The following is a 12,545-nucleotide window of genomic DNA, read 5'->3' on the forward strand; positions in this document are numbered from 1 at the left end:
TATAACACAAGCAGACATCAAACATATCACAACTCTCTGAAACTTGAGGAGAACCATCTTCAGTTCCGGAAGCACCTCAAGACCTTCCTCTTTGCTTCTGCCTTTGCTTGTCCTCTCCCCTGCTGATCTCTGTCTGCTTCGGCACTGGGAACCTGGCTAGCCTTTGATTACGGACCCAGACCCCTGCCCACCCAGCCGCATACCCGCACTGCCTCAGGGCAATCCTTGCACTTGGTTCTGCATCTGCTACCCTACAGTCCCCTTCCTGCACTTATCAGACACCCGTTGTCTACACATTATTCTTGCACTTGCCACCTGCTGGCCGTTTTGATCACGTGTTCAGCACTTTCCACTCCTCCCTTGCCCTTTGCACTTTCCCCCTTCCCTCTCCCCTGCACTTGCGCATTCTCAATGTCACTGGGCCTAGTAAGATCGTTGGTTTGTTCTCCCATATTCCCCTCCCTTGCCTCGTCACGCCCTGAAACACTTGTGTATGGGCGCAATATAAATAAAATATCATATCATAACATATCAAGACCACTGATGAGTCACTTTTGATCATAAATGAAGGGTGGGTGCTTTCACTCTCTTCAAGCAGCAAACAAGAACACCTTGTTTTCTAGAAAAGGAGACTCCACCTACGCTTTGATTAAATGTTTATAGCCCACATGACAATCTCTATCAGTTTTATTTTTAAATTACCCTCCCCTGAAATAATTTGGTGGCTGTTTCGGGCCTCTGTAGAGAGCAAGCTAAACACCCAAGAGCGCTAAGAGGCTACACCAGTGCCAGGTGGGCACATTATCAATACAAATGCCACCATGTAACCTCTAATGGCCGCAATGAGAAGCCCTGCTCTTTAAAAAGCGCTGTATCGGTTTGGCCTGCTTTGCCAAACAGGAGAGAGCATACCTTCTGTTGGCTTCCTTGATCCTAAAATGGCCACCCTTATACTTTTGTTAAACTCTGATTCGTGTTTTCTTGTTTTTTTATATTGTCTTGTTTTGTAAGAAGGGGTGAGCACCCTGTCAGCAATCACAGAGACCCAGGGGTGAGCATAATGTGTGCATTTCATATCTTTGTACAGCGCCGCATTACTCTGTTTTCCAAGGCACTATTTCTTTTTACTGATGGGAAGATATTTAAGTTGTTGTTCAGTTCTCTTTTTGGGAAACCTGTACAGATTTCCAATTCATTACATACCTGCGAAGAAGCAAAACTTGAATGAACGAACGAACGAACGAACGAACGAATGAATGAATGGTGAACCAGGATAGGTTTGGCAGGGTGCCTTGCAGTGGCCATAACCCAACCCACGCCGCTAAATTGATCTCGAATAGTAGAATCCTAAATTATGCTACCAATAGGAAGCCCCCTTTTCTTTTTAACAAAGCCAGACATTAGGAGTAAGGAGCTGTTTGTTAAACCTGTCGAGTATTGTCCATGTGACCAGTAACAGGAGAAACCTCGAGTCCATGCTGAAATCCAGCGCCCATATGCTACCGCCATTTTACACATCAGTCTTTTAATGGGCATACATGAATTTGTATGCCTGTTTATTTTTTCTCAGAAGTGTACCCTACTTTATTTGTTGACGCCCACTCCTTTTTCCCACCTCTCCTTCTTCTGGAAACCGGCTAATGGTGTTCCAATGTATTGTAGGACACAAGTTAATTTTTCCACAACATCCCTAAAAAGACATGAGTTGCCCCAAAGATCTGCTTAAACCTGCAGGAATCCATCTAAGAGCCATGTGCCTCATGGAATGAGCCAGTCTAGGGTGACCAGATTTAAAAAGTATAAAACAGGGCAACTAACATAAAAGTAGGACTTATTCTTGGAAGTGGCTGTCAAGGTACTACACCAGTAACGTTTGGAGAAGAAGGGGGTTTAAGTGTCACACACATTATAATTAATTTATTACAAACAAACACGATCTAAAGTTGTAAAATGCAGCACTTCTCCTGTGCGAGTGTGTGCATTCCTGCCTGCCAGCTATGAAGACTGACTACCAAAAACCTGGACCACTGCAGTTTCCAATGGGAACCTAATCTTCAGAAAAGGGGACAGAGCACCAAATTGCGGGACAGTCCCGGCAAAACCGGGACGTCTGGTCACCCTAAGCCAGTCGCCACCCTCGCATCGGCTACCTTTATACACCCATAAGGCCAGCTGTCCGTCCAATCACCTCCCGGCCTACGCCAAACCTTTTAACCTTGTCCCCTATTCATCTCTACATGTATGCTCCCAACACAAATTTTTATCCTTTTGCCTGACTGCCCTTTTTATTCAAATCCCATCTTTATTTGTTTGTGATATTTATCCAATCCTTCCTTGGGCCACATTTCTTACTCTATACCCCTGCTCACCCTTTCATCCTTTGCCCATTCACATCGCAAGAGCACTGTCCCCAGTTCATCTCTTGCACTACTCATCTTTTCCTGTGATACCCCAATATCAATCTTCCTTTTAACCATCTTGTCCAGTATTTTCTTTCTTTTCCTTCTCTGTGAAGTGCCCCTGGTCTTTACTCGCCCCCCACCCCACACATGTCACTGCTCATGCGTTCCTGAGCTGGCACAATGCCTAGGGTGACCAGACGTCCTGGATTTGGCAGGCCTGTTCTGGGATTGGGCACTCTGTCCCTCTGTCCAGAGATTATTTTTTTATGTTTTAATTTAAAAACCCCAAGGGACACTCATTCTAAAGTAAAAACATACATGATAATATTTTCTGCATTTTGACGTGACAAGCTGGGCTTGAACCCCCAATCTTTCAGGTAGCACTTGGTTGTGCCTGTCATGCGCAAGCCCAATATGTGCCATCAAGAAATAAAGTCCTGCGGCCCAATGCAAACGTGCAAAGCCAAAGTAGTGATTTACATGTGGCGATGCCCTCTTTCTGAGATGTTTGTCCTCACTTTGTCCCCACTCCTGAAACACTTGTGTATAGGCACGTTATAAATGCCGTATCATATCATAACAACACGGAAGCATGAGGATATGTGTGTGGTACAAACAGCACAATACATTTTGCTGTGCTCCCTACTGCTACTTTGCAAATCAGCAGTCAACTGTTGCGCGGGCGCAATCGTTGTGGGTAATCGCATTAACTTCACCTTCCAGCGACTCGTCAACACAGATGTTGGAGTTTCCCTTTGCACCATTTAAATCACAGTACCATTGGACAAATGTGATACGAAATGTGCCAACGTAACACTTTTCTGAAGATATGGCAGAGCACACCATGGCAGAACTAAACATACTCCCCACGCATCTTTTATAGTGCACTTAATACCGGAGACGAGTCTTTAAGCGCGGGACCGGGATTCAAAGCGGTGCTGCATTGCGTTGTTTTGCTTCCAAGACAAACACATTGCCGCTAAGCTATCCTCCCCCCCTGCTTAAGTGACACCATCCATCCTGCCGCCATATTTGCAAACGTTTAGCTTTTCAGGTTGTTCCCCAACTCCCTTGTATGAATGCCAACCGAAGATGCCATCAGCAAAAAGTATCCGTGCCAGTACAGCCTAGCCATCCCAGCCCATTCAGAAGAGTGGTGAGCTGAGATGCTAGCCGGCTCTCAGGTGTGCAGGCGTGACTGCCAGAGCGGCACAAAGCACGACATTACCATCTGCATCTCGCCTGAAACTTCTCCCCGACACGTGAATCTGTCAGCGCCATCCACCTCCGAACACAGGCAAAACAACAAGAAAATAACTGGTGCGTGCAAGGGGAAAAAAATAAAGTGCACATCAGCACTTTGCAGAAGCTAGATCCACTATGCAATTCACTAAGCAACACTGAGGTAGACGGAGGCATTGGGGGAGGGTGGATCTGCCTAGGAAAGAGGAACAACCCAGATGAACGACAGGGGTCTGCAACCTTTGGTTCTCCAGATGTTTTAGACTACAGCTCCTATGATCTCTCACCATTGACTGTGAAGTTTAGCGCTGATAGGAGTTGTAGTTTATAGACAACTGCTTTGGGGGATAGGGAGGATATGAAACATACTTGGATGAAACTCCACAGCTCACTGTGACATATAACCCCTTATCATTATGACTAGGCAAGAGAAATTAAGTGGCTGAATTCTGGGGCCACGATACAGCCACCCCCTCCATGATGCAGGCCACAAGGGGCTATATCATGATATGTTGTGAAGCTGTTATACTGTGCCAACTCACCACTGTAGTAGTTTCCCAGCTCCTCAGTTTTCTTGAGGTTGGCGTACTTTCCCCATGGCTATTGGAAGATTGAAGGATAACAGATGTGGATACCCGTTTGTAGAATCCACAAGGACCAACGTGTGATCCTAATGACATCACCTCATTCAAGACAGGCAGAATGAAGAAAGAAGTGTGTCGCACTTTAAATGCATGACACTTTAAATCCCACACATTTTTAGTGAGTGTGTTACCCAACCTGAGAGGTGACATCTACCTGCTTAAGGCAGCAAAGACTGTGACCACAGTACTGATAGAAGGTAAGGGCTTGCAAAATACACCATGTGCCATTTGTATAATTACTACCACCTCTGGGTGGGCCCAGTCAAGCCTAATCCCTTGTTTGTTTGATCCAAATAAAGCCAACTGTAAACTCATCACTAATCTCGAGAGGTCTGTGCATCCATTAGATGAGAAAATAGATAGACTGATAGATGAATAGAGTGATTGATGGAACGATAGCGAGCTACATAGATATATTCCATTGAGCGGTGCTCCTTCTGCTGAACGCCCCACCACAATTGGAATTGTGAAGGAGTCCATTTGGCAGCTCCAAGACAAAACAAGCTTGAAGACCAGCCTACCCACTGTGATACGTCAAAATTAGGAGAGGGACAAGTCACTGTGTTATGTAAAACTGGCTTTATTGAAGTACCAAAACTCTACCTTGTCCCTACAGCGAAAGTGCCTATGCTAAAGGAAAAAGAAAGAGTTTAAAGGGTGTCGGGAATGGGACACAGTCTTGAGAGGATAGGTCAGTGGCAACGTGCTCGCCTTGGAAGCAAAACGACACGGAGCAACACAGGTTCGATCCCCGGGTCCGTGCTTAGAAACCTCTGGGCATTAAGTGCATTATAAATAACCTATCATATCATATCATATATCACACCCCCAAGTGCTTCAGAATAAGGCAAAGGCCATAGAAGGTAATACAAGAGACCAGGGTGTAGGGGGGGAAGGGGGGGTACCCTCTTCTGCACAATCATATAAATGTAGTGCACTTGCAGGAACAAATTATTAGCAGCCATATTAGAGCATAAATTCTAACACAGCGCAGCAGCCAGCATCCCAGACGTCCCAGGCGTAGGCCGCGAACATGAGGAAAATACCAGGTTGTGTCCCAAGCACAACCCTGCAACGCCACTGGAGGATGTCTGCGCGTCTCTGTTATGATACAATCCCACGAGAAAAATGACATGGACCTTCGCCCCACACCAGTCTGAATTCTAAGTTATAGTACCCAGATTCCCTAGCCGTAAGACCCCTGAATTCCAAGGTACCAGCCAGCCAAGGACCACTCATCATAAAACTGTTAGACCCCCGATGGATATGAAAAGATCAGAAAGCAAGGCTTTTTTTCCTTCACTTCTGGGTCACATGATTAGTGCTGGGAGGTGCAGGGAAGGATGAAATTATAGCCCAGAAAAAGGGTGTAAGACCTTGAGAGGTGCTGGCCTTCCTATGAACGAGTGAAGTTTGTGAGTTAGTATAACCTCTACTCTCCCCCGCCACCCCCCCACCCCGGGTCCCTGTCTGCTCGTACCAGGTGCACTGCTACATAGATAGAGATGTGTTGTTTAGTTTGCAAAAATGTGGCAATTACCCAGCTTGTGACCAATGCCGAATGCAGCACCACCCACGTGGAAGAAGATGGATGGACGGGGCTGCGGCCGATGGCCTGGCATCCCCTATGGAGCAGGCGGCCTATGTATAGGGTCTCACCAGCCAACAGCGTGGGTTTCTACTGTATGTAATTATGTCACTGAAGACGCTATGTACCTTTATAAAATGCTGCTCATGCAGATTTTGCCAGAACGTTCCTCGGCAGCCGAGTTCTTTGTTGGCACGTTCCATTTTTGTGTCGAAATAAACTTGTTATCCTTGCAAGTGGTGTATTGGGCCTTTTTCCCTAGCAGGCTGAATTTTTTCTGGTGGGAACGTTTAAGGGAGCTTTCTTAAAAGGGTGCTCGTCGGGATGTCTCAAAAAAGAAAATCTGTTCATCATCTAGGAACCTGTCCTAGCCGGACATTGGGCCCTACTACTATAATCGAAAAATAAAGAACATAACTCAAAAAAAAGATATTATCAGTGTTTTCTACCCAAATGCAATAAGGGTGTCTGGTTTCGGACTCCCAATGTAGGAGAAGGGGCTTCTTGCCCGAGGGTCAGTTCAGGTCACCGGCAAATGATTCTGGGCTTCTCGCTCGGTTCACAGTTCAAATCAAAGCTCAACAAAGTAATTTCATCATGTGTCGCCAGGCTGGGTATGATAGTACCTTTCACTTTCTTATTGTTCAAGGCCTTGTAAGAATGTTCACTGTTTGTATTTTTCCCTTGTTCCCTCCCTTGCCTTGAAGCGCTTTGAAACACATTGTGTATAGGCGCTACACAAATAAACCATCATATCATATCCGTAAGTGTTTCTAGGGCTCCTAGCACCAGCACAGTTTGAATCGAGTCACAAAAGTTATTTTTTCTCCCGTTGTGGAACTCATTTGGTTCCTAACCCATCCTGAGGGCTTGGATTTCACACCCCATTTTGGGGCTGGACTGCTTTCAGGCTTCTCTTTGCTCCTTTGGTTCTGAGCCCACCCTGGGGTCTCTAATTGCACACCCCTTCTTGGGGTTGATTATCTCCTGCGCCCCCTTCTGGCTCTCACCCTACCCTGAGGTCTCAGACTGCCCACCCTCTCTTGGGGTCGATTTACTCTTGGGCCACTCTGGGCTCTTCTAGCTCTCACCTCGCTTTGCAGTCTCGGGTTGCACATCCCTTCTTGGGGTCTCAGCCAGACTCTCTGCTTTCCTCCCGGCTGTGAGGAGCAACCGTGTATCTCTTCTTTCTGTGTGGTGCTACTCAGGAGAGGTGCTCTATTCGGGCAAAATGGCTTCCATTCTCAGTCTCCTTCTGTTGGTTCTGCATCTTGTATGAGATATGGCTGCTCTCCCGCTATGGTTCTGTTGGTTCCAGGCCTTGGTGTCTCCGATTTCGATCAGTAGCTGCTCGAGCGTTGCTTGCCGTGGAAGACCCTCTAGGAACAGGCTTCTCTGGCCCTGCTCTCTGGAAGGGAGCAGTGTGTTTCACAGTCTCCTCCACGGTTCTCCTCTCCACGCCGAGCATGTGAGCTCCGCCCCCTGCCACACCTCCCTGTGGGAGGTCGATCCGGCTGTTATGTCCCGGGAGCGGCCTCGTGCTCTGCAACCCTGCAGGTGTCTCTCTCTCTCTATCTCTCCTTGCAGTGAGGGGTTGGGATTTCTTCCCATTCTGCTGCCTGCGCATAAGATGGTGGCTGAAAGGGTCAGAAACCACACCAGCCATGGGTACAACAAGAGGTAAGTCATTACACACATTAACGCGCATCTAACACACATAACCATGGGAAACCTGGGATGAGTATGAACCTTCTTAAAAAGGCTAAAGACATTTAAAGCACAGGAAGTACACTCATTCATACTTCATTGAGCAGTCTCTGTTCTCTTGCCACAGAACAATGAGGAGGTCGGTGAGCAGCTCCTCAGTCTTATTTGCTACGAACACATAGGCGCGATGCACGCACACGAAATGCCTCAATATTGCTTATGAACGGAGCCCAATCAATCGGCAGAAGCTCCATCCCATAACTTATTTCATAGCCTACGCTTCAACGATTGAGGAAGGGAATGCCGGGCATTGTAAGGTTTAATGGACCCGTTCGTTTTGCCCATTTCCCTGCCAACTCGCGTTCCAGGAGGGTAGCTCAGGGGCAAGGCTGTTGTCTTGGAAGCAAGAAAATGCAGAGCAACACATGTTTGAATGCTGGTCCAACGCTTAGAGACTGGTCTCTGGTATTAAGTGCATTATAAAAGATAAATGAATTACTTATAATTGCCTATTTGTTTGCAGCTTTACCGTAGGTGTCTTTTCCTTCATTTACGATTGGGGTAAAAGCGGAAACATACCGGGATGGAGACGGTGTCTACAACCTTCCTTCTGGGCGATAGCTCCATGCACTCACCTTTCAGTGGAGACCATGTGTTGTACGGCTTTAGTTGACCGACCCTGGCAGTGTCGGAGAATGCCAGAGCAGTCCCTGAAGTCCTCTCCAGTCCTTGACTCACTGTCTTTTCCTCCTTCTCTCAAAGTTCATACTGCGGCCGGGGGATATTAACCTAATGTGAGTCGTAAACAACCAAAGGGTTATCGATCGCGGCCCACTTTGAAACTGCACAGTGTGGCCAAATTCAATAAAAATACATTAAATAATGAAATAGAAAGTAGAATTGGGAATAAAAGTCCCAGTGAAAAGATGAGCTGACATCAACCAGAAAGGAGCGCCAGCGACATCCTGCCCTGGTCCTTCCGCATCCTCGATTTGCAATGAAAGTGAATATTTATCATAAATTGATGCGCAAATCTATTTCTCTGTGGCACTTTTATCCCTTTTTTTCACATAAACATGATTGCAAGCGTTGGTCGATGTGTGTTTGTGTCTGTGTGCAGCGCGCTGGCAGAGAGGTCCACCGGCTCCCTAGGAGAGAATACCATTTCAAATTTCAATTAAAATGGATTTGAAGAGAGTGATTATCGCTCTCCAGCAGGCTGCTGGTGGCGGCACCAGGCTTCTTTCATTGCCATGGCGACGGGCCATCAATGTCACCAGCAGCCTCGGTACCACAGCGATGTCACTGTGTAAGCCTGTGCTGATAATATCCATAATTTCTCCCACTCCTATCTGTCCCCACCCACAAGGAAAGCGTATGGGGGTGGGGGAGAAGAAATTCCCATGGTTCCTGCTTGGCGGCTGGCCTGGGCAGGGCACTATGTCTAGGGCGAGGGCTAGAATCATTAGGTTAATGACTGTAAAATGGCTCAAGCGGCATTGAAAAGGTGCCATCACCATATCCAGGACTTGAGTTTCCAAGCCGGTGCTTAGGGGAAAATAGCGGGCCACCGAACTCTCAAAAGTCTCCAGTTGCCTGAAACAAGAGTAGATCGCCAAGTCCACAGATGACTCGGGATAACTTTATTTACCCAAAAAACATACGGCTTTGTCGAGGTGGGTCACCGCCCAAACAAGTGGGCCGTCTTTAGGAAGCTAAGAAAGAACCACAGGGAAGGATGGTACTTATAGTCCTGACATCATGATATCTGAGATTTGGGAATATCTGAATGATTGACACAGAGTGAATTGTGACGAATCAAGGCAATTTGTCCCTTCTCCCCAGGGAGGGAGCCACCCCCTTTGAGGCTTGGGAGGTGAGACCGCTAAGAAAGACCCTCCCAAGGGTTAAGGAAAAGCCGGACCTCACTGGGAGTGACTCCCGTCTGTGTGACAAGAACTCCCATTGCTTTAAGGAACTCCCGCCAAAGAACAAAATGGCTGCCTACATGGGAACAGAAGAAACAAATGTTACCAGTATATGGCCTGCACCAAGACTGAGAGCACTTTGTAAGTATTGGCTAAAGGTAATGCTGGTGACCAGTTAAACTAAGCTGCTGATGTACAGCAAAATGCCCCTTTGATGTAAGCGAGCTTGAATATAGAAAGAAGAATCGTGACTGGAAGAGAGAGCGCATCCTATGCAGAGGCAAGCCTCCAGCGTACGGACGTCGTGGAGGGATGGAGCCACGCTGAACCAAGGAGCCTGTGGTAGCGTGGAGAGAAGCGAGGAAGCAGAGACGCTGAGAGAGGCGACACAGCCAAACGAGAAACAGAAAAACCATCTTCCTTGGTGGCCTGACCATGGCGCCGCCGTGGTGGGACAGGGACCCAAGAAACAGCGCTCTGGCCAGGAGGGAACAGAGGTCATAATTCTTCATTCTGAATACAAGAACCAAGGAGTCTGCCATGCGGGCAGCATTTGAGAAGGAGACACTTACAGCCCGAGAAGGGAGGCGAACGGCCACAACCCTGCTTGCACGCCACCCTGCTGGCACACCACCCTGCTGGAGCACGCCCAAAAACACACAAGGTAACAGGGTTGCCCAGGCCGAAGGGAGGCTAGTGGAAACCCACAGACAGAAGACAGAGAAAGAGGGTTACTGTAGCCTGAAAAATCGAAAGATTAATATGTGATAGAAATATTGAAACCAACACAATGCTTAATAAACACAGAAAGCCACGGGGGTCTGGAAGGCTGAAGAGAGATAAGAGACATTTGGGAAACCCCAAAGAGAAGGGACTCTGGAGGAGTCAACCAAGTGGTTCATGATATAACCCCAAACAGACATTTGGGAAATCCAAAAGAATGGGAACCTGAAAGTGACGAAGGAGGTAGAAAACGGATAAGGAAATAATTCCAAATGTAAACTAGAGGCATTTAAAGGGAGATTTGCATCTTTTCCTGAAGAGATTAAAAGGAGGGCGGTAACCCTTTTTATTTTAAACCATTGGTGAAAAAAGCGAGATCCTCTGACCATAGGCCCAAGAAAGCCTGAGTGAGAAGGCCATCACCGGGCTCATTTTCTGTTACTTGAATGTCATGGTTGGGCTAGATAGCAGATACGTTACAGACTGCACCTGCCTTTTGTTTGTTGATTACTGACGAGCACAGTTGGTTTAAGTTGTAGGTAGCAGAATCCTTCATAGAAAGAGGGACAGAGGCATTTTTTTCTTTTAGTTAGCATTAAACACATTTAACATGTCATTCCTGGGTCTGTCTCCTTCTTCTGGTTTGCTTCAGTATATGGAGCGAAAGAAAGCAGATAAGATGGCAGAGAAGAGGAGAAGAACGTGAACTCCACAAAAACAAGGACATACTAACAACCAAGAAGGCAAGAAGCTTAGTTAAAGAACTAACGATGAATACAAAACAAGCTATGATCTGCATAAAAAGAGGAAACTTCAATATTAATGTTATCATAAAGAAAAAGTCACAAACATGTCTCGCCAGAAGAAGTTTGATTGAGAAGATAGGCGGAGTATGCAGGAGTTCTGATGGGTTGTCGGGGGGTTAGGGGGGTACAGGAGGTTTCCCCCCATTTGAGTCCATACATGGAAACTTGCAGGTGGCAAGGAAGGGATTAAGGGGTTAAGTATAAGCATTTGTGGTCTTCACCCGTGACGACAATTACTCAATCGCGAATAACATATAATCCAACAACTTGTAATTTATTTTGTGAAAACATTTGTAAAAAATAAATAAATACCACATTTAGCTGTTTTAACTACCTGCAGATATAATGCCTTTAAGTGCATGGTTTGAATTACTTTGCAGGGAAAATGTGTTATTTTACATTTATGTATATTATAACATGGGACTGAGAGAATATTAGCACCTTTTGGCAGGGAGCCAGCCAACCAGGAGGCTAGGAACACAGGCTGAAATTCCCGATGTTAGCCCGCATTCCAAGCCAACTGATGACCGCTTTCCTTGCCCGCCATCTCCCCTGCCACCCCTGGCCCCCTATTTAAGTAATCCCCACGTGCCTCGTTGTGGTGGCAGTACTCCCCGCCGCTGTTTCCTCTTCCTCTTCGTTAGGCCGCCAAGGAAAGTGAAGAGGGCGCTCCATATGGAACTCTGCCTTCCTTATCCATAGCAGCCATCTTTGAACAGTCTTTTTGTTCCGTGAACGGGCCGCCGCCAGGTGACCCGTTCACTGAACAAAAATACTTTAAATTAGCCCCGTCCCAGCCTTATGGCAAGTGCTTTAAAAAGCGGTGGGGTAGTTGGCAGGGCTTAGGGAGGGGCAGCTGCGAATCGAGGGGTGTTTTTAGCCCCGGTGGTTCGATATAGTTTGATGAAGCAACACTCTGGTGTATGTTTTATCCGGTGAGTTTTCACAATCTTGGTGGTGCTACAGGGAACCAGGCTGCCATATGTGGAGGAGTCTGCGTGCAGCTATGTTGAAGGCAAATCGATAATATTAGGGGGTGGGGAGATTTGGTTGTGGACTGTTGTGATATGATATAGGTTATGTTATTTGCAACGCGCTTAATACCCAGAGGTCTCTAAGCGCGGACCCGGGGATCAAACCTGTGTTGCTCCATGTCGTCTTGCTTCCAAGACGAGCATGTTGCCTCTGAGCTATCCTCCTGAGACGATGTGGAGCCTAGTTTTCAGAATTTGCGGCTCATCTGGTAGGTATTGAGGCTCCCGTCGTGATCACTGTTTCGGGTTCCATTATAGCTCGGCACAGCAACCTTTGGCTCGCCAGATATTTTGGATGGCTCCCATCAGCCCTACCCAGCATAGTCAATGGTGAGAAATCATGGGAATCGTAGTCCCAAAAAAGCCAAAGGTTGCAGACCCCTACATTATATGATGATAGTGGCGCAGTAAAGGAGGAACACAACAGATGACAAAACCTTTCATAAAATTGGTTGAAATCTACCAAAGAAG

General features: G+C 46.8%; 1 protein-coding gene across 42 annotated transcripts in view; it reads right to left on the minus strand.

The window, feature by feature from the left end:
- NRXN3 (neurexin 3) overlaps positions 1-12,545 on the minus strand; it is a 2,596,979-nt gene that overhangs the window by 777,990 nt on the left and 1,806,444 nt on the right. The window lies entirely within an intron of this gene.

This window comes from Ambystoma mexicanum, chromosome 14, assembly GCF_040938575.1.
Source record: "Ambystoma mexicanum isolate Mex_15411 chromosome 14, UKY_AmexF1_1, whole genome shotgun sequence".
Classification (NCBI taxonomy): Eukaryota; Metazoa; Chordata; class Amphibia; order Caudata; family Ambystomatidae; genus Ambystoma; species Ambystoma mexicanum.